Below are 14,711 nucleotides of genomic sequence, written 5' to 3' on the forward strand. Positions count from 1 at the left end.
ACTTTGAGGGAGAGTCTAGAAGGGTATTTCACATTCACTGTGCATCAAAAAGTGTTAAGAACTTCAAGATTTCCACCTGTTCTCATCAGAATTACATTTTAAAAAATCACACTAAAGCATTCCTTATAAGCAAGGAAACACTGATGATTTCCCAATTACTGTATATGGTATCTCTACGTCTCCTCCTGTAAAGTCAAACACATATGTCAAACTGGAGGTAGGTATTCTTCAGGTTAGAGAAGCAGTCTGATCTTCCACAATATATCTATTTTCTCTGTGGAGAAATAGAAAGCTTGCAAAGTTGCAAGATCGCAACTTAAATCTTCCACTTCATTCAAAAGTTCTCTGAGGATTGACAATGCATGGAGATATAACTAGAAATGATTTGGTTGACCGTTTTATCTTTGGATTAATTGTCGGAGTTGAGGACCTTGTGCATTTCAGGTAAAATAACAACTCAATGTTTATATCCCAGGACAAATTAGCTAGCAACAGCAAGCTAACTAGCTAAATTGCCATACATGTTTAATGCTTTTTGACTTGTCACCAAATTAATATTATTGGGTCAGACTTTGTTTGATGTTTCAACCTGCGTGTCCTGATCGCGTCTGATGTGGGGGGACAAAATCAGCACGTGCCTGTGTGGTCTGGTCAGCACGTCATGACAATTCAATCAGTGAACACATATGTTAGGCAAGTTCAAAAATAATTTAATTGCATTAAGTTTAAATCATAAAAAATGAAGTCATATTGTTAAAGTTAAGCTGTTGAACATTCTTATCTGCCCTGTGCAGGGGGTCATTCTGAATTAAAAACAGCAAATACAGGTTATGAATACTAAGTATTTGTATTTCAAGTTGTAGAGTAGACAAACCCAAACAAAAAATAACATCTATTGTTAATGACACATTGATTGAGTGAGCATAATTACTTTGTTAAAAGTTTGGTAAGTGCAAGTTTTCCTAGTGTCTGGCTGACTTTGGAGTGTGAGATATTAACACCTCAATAGTTTTCCTAGTGTCTGGCTGACTTTGGAGTGTGAGATATTAACACCTCAATAGTTTTCCTAGTGTATGGCTGACTTTGGAGTGTGAGATATTAACACCTCAATAGTTTTCCTAGTGTCTGGCTGACTTTGGAGTGTGAGATATTAACACCTCAATAGTTTTCCTAGTGTCTGGCTGACTTTGGAGTGTGAGATATTAACACCTCAATAGTTTTCCTGGTGTCTGGCTGACTTTGGAGTGTGAGATATTAACACCTCAATAGTTTTCCTAGTGTCTGGCTGACTTTGGAGTGTGAGATATTAACACCTCAATAGTTTTCCTAGTGTCTGGCTGACTTTGGAGTGTGAGATATTAACACCTCAATAGTTTTCCTAGTGTCTGGCTGACTTTGGAGTGTGAGATATTAACACCTCAATAGTTTTCCTAGTGTCTGGCTGACTTTGGAGTGTGAGATATTAACACCTCAATAGTTTTCCTAGTGTCTGGCTGACTTTGGAGTGTGAGATATTAACACCTCAATAGTTTTCCTAGTGTCTGGCTGACTTTGGAGTGTGAGATATTAACACCTCAATAGTTTTCCTAGTGTCTGGCTGACTTTGGAGTGTGAGATATTAACACCTCAATAGTTTTCCTAGTGTCTGGCTGACTTTGGAGTGTGAGATATTAACACCTCAATAGCGTGACAAGACAAACAACACAATGGCCTTTGGCGTGAACAGTAACTGTTACACTGACTATTCCTCTTGCGACAGGATGAGAACCGGCAGTCACTTCCAGGACCAGCATCTCAACACACTGCCTTGCTGTGTCTCATGTTCTGGGCGCAGGTCCGACCCAGGTTGGCCCCCTCCAGAAGCAAGTCTGACAGGCGGTCCAGGCCCACACAGGTGGTGAGGGGGGTGATGAGGCCGTAGAGCCCCCCCAGCAAAATACTGACTGGCCAGGCTATGATCAGCAAAATCACCAGCCACACGATGCTCCAGAAACACGACCCACAACTGGCTATCCTAGTCTGGGAGAAAGAGAGAGGGGGGAAAAGTATTTCAATGTTTCAGTCAGTTAACAAATCAATCATGAATATAGACCATGTGCATTACACAAAGATAGAATTTGCTGAGTTGACAGAAAGAATACATATTGTTAGGCAAACATATGTCTATTGTATTGATCTCTCATCAAAAATAATAAACAGTAGTATTTATACTGCCAAAGCTCTTCCCCTCCCCATGTGATAAGAACGGATTAATATTACTTCAGATCATTAGTCACAAAATCCTACCATCTATACAGTACCAGTCAAAAGTTTGGTTTTTCTTTATTTTGTACTATTTTCTACATTGTATAATAATAGTGAATACATCTCAACTATGAAATAACACATATGGAATAATGTAGTAACCAAAAAAGTGTTAAATATATATTTTATATTTGAGATTCTTCAAAGTAGCCACCATTTTCCTTGATGACAGCTTTGCACACACTTGGCATTCTCTCAACCAGCTTCCTGAGGTAGTCACCTGGAAGGCATTTCAATTAACAGGTGTGCCTTGTTAAAAGTTAATTTGTGGAATTTCATTCTTAATACGTTTGAGCCAATCAGTTGTGTTGTGACAAGGTAGGGGTGGTATACAGAAGTCCATATTAAGGCAAGAACAGTTCAAATAAACAAAGAGAAATGACAGGCCATCATTACTTTAAGACATGAAGGAAAGGTCAATTCTGAAAGTGTAAAGAACTTTGAAAGTTTCTTTAAGTGCAGTTGCAAAAAACATCAAGCTCTATGATGAAACTGTCTCTCATGAGGACCGCCACAGGAAAGGAAGACCCAGAGTTACCTCTGCTGCAATGATAAGTTCATTAGAGTTACCAGCCTCAGAAATTGCAGCTCAAATAAATGCTTCACAGAGTTCAAGTACATTTCAACATCAACTGTTCATAGGAGACTGCTTGAAATCAAGCCTTCATGGTCGAATTGCTGCAAAGAAACCACTACTAAAGGACACCAATAAGAAGGAAAATATTGCTTGGGCCAAGAAACACGAGCAATGGACATTAGGAAATCCGTCCTTTGGTCTGATGAGTCCAAATTTGCGATTTTTGGTTCCAACCGCCGTGTCTTTGTGGGACGCAGAGTAGGTGAAGGGATGAGCTCTGCATGTGTGGTTCCCACCGTGAAGCATGGAGGAGGTGGTGTGATGGTGCTTTGCTGGTGACACTGTGATTCGATATGAATTATTTCATAGTTTTGATGTCTTCTGTATTATTCTACAATTTAGGTAATAGTAATAATATAGAAAAACCCATGAATGAGTAGGTGTGTCCAAACTTTTGACTGGTACTGCAAATCACCCATACAAATATAAATGGAGGTAAATCATCCAAAGATATTGACTCCATGGTCAGCATTGCCTCCCAGCCATCAGATCAGATGCCCAGTGTAGTGTGCTATTTATGGTGATTCAATCAGAGGATATAAACTCTCTAGCTGCATTTACACAGGCAGCCCAATTCTGATAAAATGTTATACACTAATTGTTTTTTTGACCAATCAGACCAGCTCTGAAAAAGATCTGATGTGAAAACACCTTGATGTAATTGGTCAAAATAGCAATTGGTAGAAAAAATATCAGAATTGGGCTCTGACACTCCCATCTGTAGTTGAAGAGTGTCAGATTGAGCGCGCCCAGTTGATGATCTGGATGTACTTGTCTGGGTTTACTGAAGCATAATAAGATAACCAACCCCTGTCCCTACCCAACCCCTGTCCCTAACCAACCCCAGTCCCAACCCCCGTCCCTACCCAACCCCCGTCCCTAACCAACCCCCGTCCCTACCCAACCCCTGTCTCTACCCAACCCCTGTCCTTACCCAACCCCTGTCCCTACCCAACCCCTGTCCCTACCCAACCCCTGTCCCTGTCCCTACCCAACCCCTACAGAAGAGTTAGTGGACCTGACACCTTGTTCACTCTCCTAATGCATTTTTTAGGAGTGGAGGTGAACAGCAAGAACTAAGCACTCATTTGGGTTCAGTGTATATCAGACTCATTGATCTGTAACTGCAGATGCAAATAGCATAAACTTTATTCAATTCCATGGTCTTACCTAAAATAAATTATTCCAAGAGCTCAGTAGCTGAAGTACAAACTGTCAGACTGGCGAGTGTAAAAGCCAGACCAGATATGCTAGATATACTAGCATGACCGTTTAACCTTTATGAGGTGGGTTGTTCCACCAATTCGGTGCCTTTTGAGAAGTGTAACTTGGAGAATGTTTTTTTAAATATTCCATCCAATTTTAACATTCATAAAGAGCACATGTACAGTGCCTTGCGAAAGTATTCGGCCCCCTTGAACTTTGCGACCTTTTGACACATTTCAGGCTTCAAACATAAATATATAAAACTGTATTTTTTTGTGAAGAATCAACAACAAGTGGGACACAATCATGAAGTGGAACGACATTTATTGGATATTTCAAACTTTTTTAACAAATCAAAAACTGAAAAATTGGGCGTGCAAAATTATTCAGCCCCCTTAAGTTAATACTTTGTAGCGCCACCTTTTGCTGCGATTACAGCTGTAAGTCGCTTGGGGTACGTCTCTATCAGTTTTGCACATCGAGAGACTGACATTTTTTCCCATTCCTCCTTGCAAAACAGCTCGAGCTCAGTGAGGTTGGATGGAGAGCATTTGTGAACAGCAGTTTTCAGTTCTTTCCACAGATTCTCGATTGGATTCAGGTCTGGACTTTGACTTGGCCATTCTAACACCTGGATATGTTTATTTTTGAACCATTCCATTGTAGATTTTGCTCTATGTTTTGGATCATTGTCTTGTTGGAAGACAAATCTCCGTCCCAGTCTCAGGTCTTTTGCAGACTCCATCAGGTTTTCTTCCAGAATGGTCCTGTATTTGGCTCCATCCATCTTCCCATCAATTTTAACCATCTTCCCTGTCCCTGCTGAAGAAAAGCAGGCCCAAACCATGATGCTGCCACCACCATGTTTGACAGTGGGGATGGTGTGTTCAGCTGTGTTGCTTTTACGCCAAACATAACGTTTTGCATTGTTGCCAAAAAGTTCAATTTTGGTTTCATCTGACCAGAGCACCTTCTTCCACATGTTTGGTGTGTCTCCCAGGTGGCTTGTGGCAGACTTTAAACGACACTTTTTATGGATATCTTTAAGAAATGGCTTTCTTCTTGCCACTCTTCCATAAAGGCCAGATTTGTGCAATATACGACTGATTGTTGTCCTATGGACAGAGTCTCCCACCTCAGCTGTAGATCTCTGCAGTTCATCCAGAGTGACCATGGGCCTCTTGGCTGCATCTCTGATCAGTCTTCTCCTTGTATGAGCTGAAAGTTTAGAGGGACGGCCAGATCTTGGTAGATTTGCAGTGGTCTGATACTCCTTCCATTTCAATAATATCGCTTGCACAGTGCTCCTTGGGATGTTTAAAGCTTGGGAAATCTTTTTGTATCCAAATCCGGCTTTAAACTTCTTAACAATAGTATCTCGGACCTGCCTGGTGTGTTCCTTGTTCTTCATGATGCTCTCTGCGCTTTTATTGGACCTCTGAGACTATCACAGTGCAGGTGCATTTATACGGAGACTTGATTACACACAGGTGGATTGTATTTATCATTATTAGTCATTTAGGTCAACATTGGATCATTCAGAGATCCTCACTGAACTTCTGGAGAGAGTTTGCTGCACTGAAAGTAAAGGGGCTGAATAATTTTGCACGCCCAATTTTTCAGTTTTTGATTTATTAAAACAGTTTGAAATATCCAATAAATGTCGTTCCACTTCATGATTGTGTCCCACTTGTTGTTGATTCTTCACAAAAAAATACAGTTTTATATCTTTATGTTTGAAGCCTGAAATGTGCCAAAAGGTCGCAAAGTTCAAGGGGGCCGAATACTTTCGCAAGGCACTGTATGTTCAACTTCATAAAGAAACACATTTCCCCATCTCAAGAGGTTACGTAAAGAAAATACTGTAGTAAGTGCCAAATAAAGATACAGGGGGAATCAGTAATACATCTCCTTGGGACAGGGGGAATGGAAGCTTGTTGTGTGTAACAAGGAGTGGCAATGGAACGCAAGCTTCACCCCATCAAATTTATTATTGAAACATTTCTAGCCTGGCTAACAGGGTGGACGTGTTATACTCGGAACGAGCATAACAAGAATAGGACTAGTTCACCTGCTTTTACAATATGATTGACTATTAGATGTTCAAGTAAAACAATATTTTAAAAGGAGTAGTTTCACCACTTTAAAAGGAGAGTTATGTTCACATAAAAGGGTTGACCTTAAAATGAGGGACAGTTGTAAATGAATCACTATATCACACAAAATAAATAATAATATTCAGAAATGGCGTTCAAAACAACAAAATAACTAGTGCTTTAGAATATAAAAACTATCTTTTTGGTATTTGTTTCATTAGTCCATTGTTGACATGGTTTCAAAATGTTTTGCTTGTCACCAATCAAGTTTTAAAGATATATAACTTTCAAAATATAAAAATCATCACCGTATTTCACTGTGTTTTGAAGTCATGGAGGTGGCACGGAGGGACATGCCAAAATGCAGAATTTTCACACTTTAGCAAGTCTTTAATCATATAAAAAAAATATGATTAATTGAATTCTCCACGTGGTCTATATTTAAGGGCACTTCAATTAGCCTAACAGGTTTTTAGACTTCAATATCGGTGCAGCATTTCTTTACGTGATACAACCGAGGTATTGCACACACTCCCGCCCACTTCCCGGTCTGTTCTGTGTAATATCCTGTTGTGATGTGGCAAACTGTGTGATGAGATCAGCTGCACTCGAGGTTCTCTCGTGCTTCAGGGAACGCCCCTTACATGAGACAATACAAGCATTCAGAAATACTCTACTACTTTTCCCCTGGATCCATTAAATATTTGGATTTAAAAGAGAAAAGTACACAATAAAAAAAATACATTCACACATTGAAGCAACATAATTTGTTTGACATATGTGGAAAAAAACAACATAAAACAAGAGAGAGAACAACTTCTTACAAAGACCCTTAAAAGATGTGGAGATAAAATGCAGTGACAATACTGCCTTTGCACATGATATACGAAAGGGAAAAAACAGTTATAGTTATACTGCATGTAGTTAGAGCTAGTGACACATCAACAAATGGCAACGGTTAGGAGGAAGTTAAAGCCATGCAAAGTAGAGAGCTATGTAAACGCATATTGGGGAGAGTACCTGTCGAGTGAGTATAAAAGACATGTTCACCTTCAGATGTAGCAAGTTTGAATAATTTGAGAAAGTGAGAGCCTGTTCCTCCTCTTTGCCCGTGGAATGGATATCCCCCTCAGTCTCAGTTTAGTTCCTGCTTGGAGCTGCCAAAGCCAAGTCAGTCTGTATGAGTGGCCTCCTCCTCCCAGTTAACGCTAATTTGCTGCAACAAGGCAGTCTCTACTAGGGTAAACTGCATGCCAGGGAGGACAGATGAACAAACAGATAGTTGGTCATTTGTGGAGGGTTTTCTAGAGGGAGGATATTACACAATGTGTACCGGTTGCTCAATAAAAAAGAAACATGGTTGTTGTAGGTTTAACAACAGTTTGTTGAACATGCAGAAGCATTATAGAGAAGAATCTGGGGATTTACAATCCAAGTCTACAGTTTTAAGGGATTATTTGTAATATGCATTACTTCCTGGGTTATGACTTATAACTGACACAAAATATACATACAGTATCTACTTTAAGCTGAGTAGAGTACATCTGCATTAGCTTTGATGTCGCAGAGGCTTTGAAAACAAACAAACATTTTTACAGATTAAAACCAACCACTTCCAGTGGATTGACAATGGATCCCTGTTTAAAGTATACTCCAAGAGTTGGTTACAATTTCAATTTCATCCTCCAGAAGAGGCAGAAGAAATAGTACAGCAAATAATGTGCCAAAAATACTGATAGAGGAAAGACCCATTTTCTTGGAGGAAATGTATAAGGAAGGTAAAATGCAAATAAGGTACAATTACAATATGTATACAAAAGTATGTGGACACCTCTTCAATCCTTTAGTGGATTTGGCTATTTCAGCCACACCCGTTGCTGACAGGTGTATACAATTGAGCACACAACCATGCAATCTCCATAGACCCAACATTGGAGGTAGAATTACCTTACTGAAGAGCAGAGTGACTTTCAATATGGCACAGTCATAAGATGCCACAACGGCATCAACGGCTCAGCCGCGAAGTGGTAGGCCACAAAAGCTCACATTACAGGACCGCCAAGTGCTGAAGCGCGTAAAAGGTGTCTGTCTTCGGTTGTAACACTCACCACCGAGTTCCAAACGGCCTCTGGAAGCAACGCCAGCACAAGACCTGTTCATCGGGAGCTTCATGAAATGGGTTTCCATGACAAGATCACCATGTGCAATGCCAAGCATCGGCTGGAGTGGTGTAAAGCTAGCTGCAACTGGACTCTGGAACAGTGGAAACAAGTTCTCTGGAGTGATGAATCACACTTCACCATCTGGCAGTCCGAAGGACGAATCTGGGTTTGGTAGATGCCAGGAGAACGCTACCTGCCCCAATGCATAGTGCCAACTGTGAAGTTTGGTGGATTTATTTTATTTTACCTTTATTTAACTAGGCAAGTCAGTTAAGAACACATTCTTATTTTCAATGAGGCCTAGGAACAGTGGGTTAACTGCCTGTTCAGGGGCAGAACGACAGATTTGTACCTTGTCAGCTCAGGGATATGAACTTGCAACCTTTCGATTACTAGTCCAACACTAACCTGCCGCCCCATGAGGTGGGGAATAATGGTCAGGTTCAGGCTAGGCCCCTTAGTTCAGTGAAGGGAAATCTTAACACTACAGCATACAATAACATTGTAGATGATTCTGTGCTTCCAACTTTGTGGCGACAGTTTGGAGAAGGCCCTGTCCTGTTTCAGCATGACAATGCCCCCGTGCACAAAGCAAGATCCATACAAAAATGGGTTCTCGAGATCGGTGTGGAAGAGCTTGACTGGCCTACACAGACCCCTGACCTCAACTCTATTGAATACCTTTAGGATGGATTGGAACACCAACTGCGAGCCATGCCTAATCATCCAACATCAGTGCCCGACCTCACTAATGCTTGTGGCTGAAAGGAAGCAAGTCTCTGCAGCAATGTTCCAACATATAGTGGAATGCCTTCCCAGAAGATTGGAGGCTGTTGTAGCAGAAAAGGGGGGACCAACTCCATATTAATGCCCATGATTTTGCAATGAGATGTTTGACTTTTGGTCATGTAGTTAGTGTATGTCACACAAGCAATTAACAAAATACCTCAGACTGGGGAAAAGGTACAGCTTCCAATATGTCAACGACCCTAAGCACACAGCCAAGACAACGCTGGAGTATCTTCAGAATCTCCTTGAGTGGCCCAGACTTGAACCTGATCGAACATCTCTAGAGAGACCTGAAAATAGCTGTGCAGCGACGCTCCCCATCCAACCTCACAGAGCTTGAGAGGATCTGCAGGGTAGAATGAGAGAAACTCCCCAAATACAGGTGTGCTATGTTTGTAGTATCATACCCATCACTGCCAAAGGTGCTTCAACAAAGTACAGAGTAAAGGATCTGAATATTTATGTAAATGTGATATTTCCGTTTTTGCTTTGCAATTATGGGGCATTGTGTGTAGTTTGAGGGTGAAAAAACATCAATTTTAGAATAAGGCTGTAACGTAACAAAATGTGGAAAAAGTCAAGGGGTATGAATACTTTCCGAAGGCACTGTATATTCTGCACAGTACATTTCAAAAGTTGACACACCTACTCACTCCAGCCTTATTTTTTAAAACTATTTTCTACATTGTAGAATAATAGTGAAGACATCGAAACTATGAAATGACACATATCTTGTAGTCACCCCAAAAAGTGTTAAACAAATCAAAATATATTTTACATTTTAGATCATTCAAAGTAGCCACCCTTTGCCTTGATGACAGCTTTGCACACTCTTGTCATTTTCTTAACCAGCTTCATGAATGCTTTTCCAACAGTCTTGAAGTAGTTCCCACATATACTGGGCACTTCTTGAATGCTTTTCCTTCACTCTGCTGTCTAACTCCTCCCAGACCATTTCAATTGGGTTTAATGTTATTTGATAGACTTCAATTCTATCTGCTAATTTCATAGTCCCCCCCCCCCCAAAAAAAAAGTTAGCGATGTCTAAACTCAATAATAGCCATTTCCCTGATTCCAAACCATACTAGTTCTCTAGCTGGGCTGTGTACATGTCTGTTGAATCACCACGACTGTACTGTGGCTTGTCCTTGAGCAGCTGTGGATGCGACCTCTCCTCTCAGACAGTGGGGTTGTAGTGTGGGGGAGGGTAATGGCATAGCCTGGCATATGTAACAGCTAGTTAACCTCTGGTGCATGATAATGCCTAAATTCCAGGTGTGTGTTGTTAGCCTGCAGACTGTGGCCTCTACATGCTACCAGGACCAATGAGGCTACCCATGGGAGTCAGGTCAGGGTAGGCTCCAATCCACCACCACAATCTCAGTGAACTGTGTCACTGCGTACCTTTGTTTCCAAACACTGATATGGACACTTTGTTATAGAGTGGGGTCGTGTAGTAGTTTATCTGAAGTACCGGCTCCTCTCCCAACATGGTTTCATGTGCAGGGTGACTGACATGTAATGCAGATTAGCAGCAGCTCTTCCAACTGCTATTGGGTAAGCCAATCAGATTGACATATCCCAGTGTGCAACAGCTAGACCATACCGGCGGTCACGAGTCATGAAGGCAGTCAAATTCCACATGGCCATTTAGCCATGGTAATTAGGCTTCTGCAAGCTCTGATGCTGGTCATTAGTAGCCTACCAAACTTGCTAACTGCTTGGTACTCAGCACTCTATTGTCCCTCTAATCACTCTGACGTATTTGAAAATCTAATCAAACACTTTATGAGAGCCCATTAGCTCATGTTGCGCAACATTTCTATAGGCTATGCAATTGCGGGTGATGGCCTCTAAAAAAAGAGGAGGATTCCATCAGCTTTCTATCAGCTAGGCCTACTATATTTATTTCTCAACTTTCCTAATATTAAGCACATTGCTAATATTTATAACAGGAGTATAGCCTACCTGGCTGGCATGAAAATAAACCACGGGGAAAAGCGTCCTCCATTCTCTATTTAAGTGCATAGATGACAGGTTTTCCGGCTATATACTATCACTTGTGAATGATGCCCAGCATAAGAAACAATGGCTTTTTTTGTGATTTGTTAGAATCATAGGTAGGGATAGGAAGGGAGAGAGAGAGCGAGAGACAGGGATAGGAAGAGAGAGAGAGAGCGAGAGAGAGATAGGAAGAGAGAGAGAGATCGAGAGAGAGAGAGAGAGGGAGGCAGGGGTAGGAAGGGGGAGAGAGAGAGGTGGCTTTCACACAGGTTAGCTTTCACATGGCGGTGAATGAGCTGAGAGACAAAGCAAGAAGAGCATTCTATGCCATTAAAAGGAACATCAAAATCGAAATTCCAATTAGAATCTGTCTCAAACTTTTTCTATCAGTTATAGAACCAATTGCTCTATATGGCAGTGAGGTATGGGGTCCGATCTCTAATAATGAATTTACCAAATGGGACAAACATCCAATCGAAATACTGCATGCAGAGTTTTGCAAGACTGTATTGTAGAGCAGAATTGGGCCAATACCCCCTCCTCATTTGAATAGAAAAAAAGAGCCATCAAATTTTACAACCATCTAAAAACAAGTCACCGCAAAACATTCCATCACACAGCTCTACAATGCCAAGAGATGAAAAACGAGACAAGTCCCTTCAGCCAGCTGGTTCTGAAGCTCAGTTCACCAACCCAAACCAACCCATAGAGCCTCAGGACAGCACTCAGAAAATCTGGCCCAACCAAATCATCCCAAAACAAAAATAAAAATATATCACCTATTGGAAAGACACCACAAAAAAGTAAACTTCAATGCTATTTGGCTCTAAACAGACAGTACATGGTGGCAGAATATCTGACCACTGTGACTGATAGAAAACTGAGGAAAACATTGACTAGGTACAGACTCAGTGAGCACAGTCTGGCTATAGAGACCGGTCGTCACAGACAAACCTGGCTGCCCAGAGAGGACAGGCTGTACTCACTCTGCTCCAGGGGAGAGGTAGAGACAGAGCTGCATTTCCTATTACACTGTGACAAATTCTCAGACCAAAGAGAATATTTTTTTTCCACCATTTATTTATACCATTTATTTATATATAAATATATATATATATTTGAATTGTATTTTTTCGATATGTATACTTTGACAATGTAAGTAATAATGAACTCGCCATGTCAATAAAGTCAACTGAATTGAATTGCGAGAGAGACAGGGATAGGAAGGAGGAGGCAAGAGAGAGGTAGGGATAGGAAGGGGGGGAGAGAGACAGGGATAGGAAGGGAGAGAGAGAGACAGGGATAGGAAGGGAGAGAGAGAGAGAGGCAGGGATAGGAAGGGGGAGGGAGAGAGAGGCAGGGATAGGAAGGGGGAGGGGGAGAAAGAGACAGGGTTAGGAAGGAAGAGAGAGAGAGAGGCAGGGATAGGAAGGGGGAGGGAGAGAGAGGTAGAGATAGGAAGGGGGAGAGAGAGAGGTAGAGATAGGAAGGGGGAGAGAGAGAGGTAGGGATGGGAAGGGAAGGGAAGGGAGAGAGAAAGAGAGGTTGGGGTTGGGATAGAAAGGGAGAGAGAGAGGTTGGATAGAAAGGGAGAGATAGAGAGGTAGTGATAGGGAGAGAGAGAGAGGTAGGGCTAGGAAGGAGGGAGAGAGGGAGTCATGGATAGGAAGAAGGGAGAGAGGGAGACAGGGATAGGAAGGGGGAGAGAGAGAGGCAGGGATAGGAAGGGGGAGAGAGAGAGAGAGAGAGAGAGAGAGAGAGAGATGGATAGGAAGGAGAAGAGAGAGAGGTAGGGATAGGAAGGGGGAGAGAGTGAGAGAGAGGTAGGGCTAGGAATGGAGTGAGAGAGAGAGGTAGGGCTAGGAAGGGGGAGAGAGAGAGAGAGAGAGAGAGAGAGGTAGGGATAGGAAGGGGGAGAGAGAGAGAGGTAGGGATAGGAAGGAGGGAGAGATGGAGACATGGATAGGAAGGAGGGAGAGAGGGAGACAGGGATAGGAAGGGGGAGAGAGAGAGGCAGGGATAGGAAGGGGGAGAGAGAGAGAGAGAGAGAGAGAGAGAGAGAGAGAGAGAGAGAGAGAGATGGATAGGAAGGAGAAGAGAGAGAGGTAGGGATAGGAAGGGGGAGAGAGTGAGAGAGAGGTAGGGCTAGGAATGGAGTGAGAGAGAGAGGTAGGGCTAGGAAGGGGGAGAGAGAGAGAGAGAGAGAGAGAGGTAGGGATAGGAAGGGGGAGAGAGAGAGAGGTAGGGATAGGAAGGAGGGAGAGATGGAGACATGGATAGGAAGGAGGGAGAGAGGGAGACAGGGATAGGAAGGGGGAGAGAGAGAGGCAGGGATAGGAAGGGGGAGAGAGAGAGGTAGGGATAGGAAGGGGGAGAGAGAGAGATAGGTAGGGATAGGAAGGGGGAGAGAGAGAGAGGTAGGGATAAGAATGGGGAGAGAGAGAGAGGTAGGGATAGGAATGGGGAGAGAGAGAGAGGTTGGATAGAAAGGGAGAGATAGAGAGGTTGGATAGAAATGGAGAGATAGAGAGGTAGTGATAGGGAGAGAGAGAGACAGAGGGGTAGGGAAAGAGAGAGAGGTGGGAATAGGAAGGGGAAGACATGGATAGGAAGGAAGGAGAGAGGGAGACAGGGATAGGAAGGGTTGAGAGAGAGGCAGGGATAGAAAGGGGGGAGAGAGAGAGGTAGGGATAAGAAGGGGGAGTTAGAGGCAGGGATAGGAAGGGGGAGAGAGGTAGGGATAGGAAGGGGGAGAGAGAGGTAGAGATAGGAAGGGGGAGAGAGAGAGAGGTAGGGATAGGAAGGGGGAGAGAGAGAGGTAGGGATAGGAAAGGGGAGAGAGAGGTAGGGATAGGAAAGGGGAGATAGAGGTAGGGATAGGAAAGGGGAGAGAGAGGTAGGGATAGGAAGGGGGAGAGAGAGAGTGGTAGGGATTGGAAGGGGGAGAGAGAGAGTGGAGAGAGGGGGAGAGAGAGAGAGAGAGAGAGAGAGAGAGAGAGAGAGAGAGAGAGAGAGAGAGAGAGAGAAAGAGAGAGATAGAGAGGTAGGGATAGGAAGGGGGAGAGAGAGATGTAGGGATAGGAAGGGGGAGAGAGAGATGTAGGGATAGGAAGGGGGAGAGAGAGAGAGGTAGGGGTTGGAAGGGGGAGAGAGAGAGAGAGAGAGAGAGAGAGAGAGAAAGAGAGAGATAGAGAGGTAGGGATAGGAAGGGGGAGAGAGAGAAGTAGGGATAGGAAGGGGGGAGAGAGAGATGTAGGGATAGGAAGGGGGAGAGAGAGATGTAGGGATAGGAAGGCGAGAGAGAGAGAGGTAGGGATAGGAAGGGGGAGATAGAAAGAGAGAGGTATAGAAAGAGAGAGGTATGGCTAGGTAGGAGGGAGAGAGGGAGACATGGATAGGAAGGAGGGGCAGAGGGAGACAGGGATAGGAAGGGTGAGAGAGAGGGGCAGGGATAGGAAGGGGAGAGAGAGAGAGAGAGGTAGAGATAGGGAGAGAGAGAGGGGGTAGGGAGAA

General features: G+C 43.0%; 1 long non-coding RNA gene across 1 annotated transcript; it reads right to left on the minus strand.

Moving 5' to 3' along the window:
- Positions 1-698: 698 nt before the first annotated feature.
- On the minus strand, positions 699-7,507 carry LOC139383997 (uncharacterized). Its single transcript, XR_011628809.1, has 3 exons — positions 7,294-7,507; positions 1,678-2,019; positions 699-1,001 (listed from the first exon to the last, which is right to left on the minus strand). It is a non-coding gene; the product is annotated as an uncharacterized lncRNA (long non-coding RNA).
- Positions 7,508-14,711: the final 7,204 nt, after the last annotated feature.

The sequence above is a fragment of the Oncorhynchus clarkii genome, chromosome 25 (assembly GCF_045791955.1).
Source record: "Oncorhynchus clarkii lewisi isolate Uvic-CL-2024 chromosome 25, UVic_Ocla_1.0, whole genome shotgun sequence".
NCBI classification, from domain to species: Eukaryota; Metazoa; Chordata; class Actinopteri; order Salmoniformes; family Salmonidae; genus Oncorhynchus; species Oncorhynchus clarkii.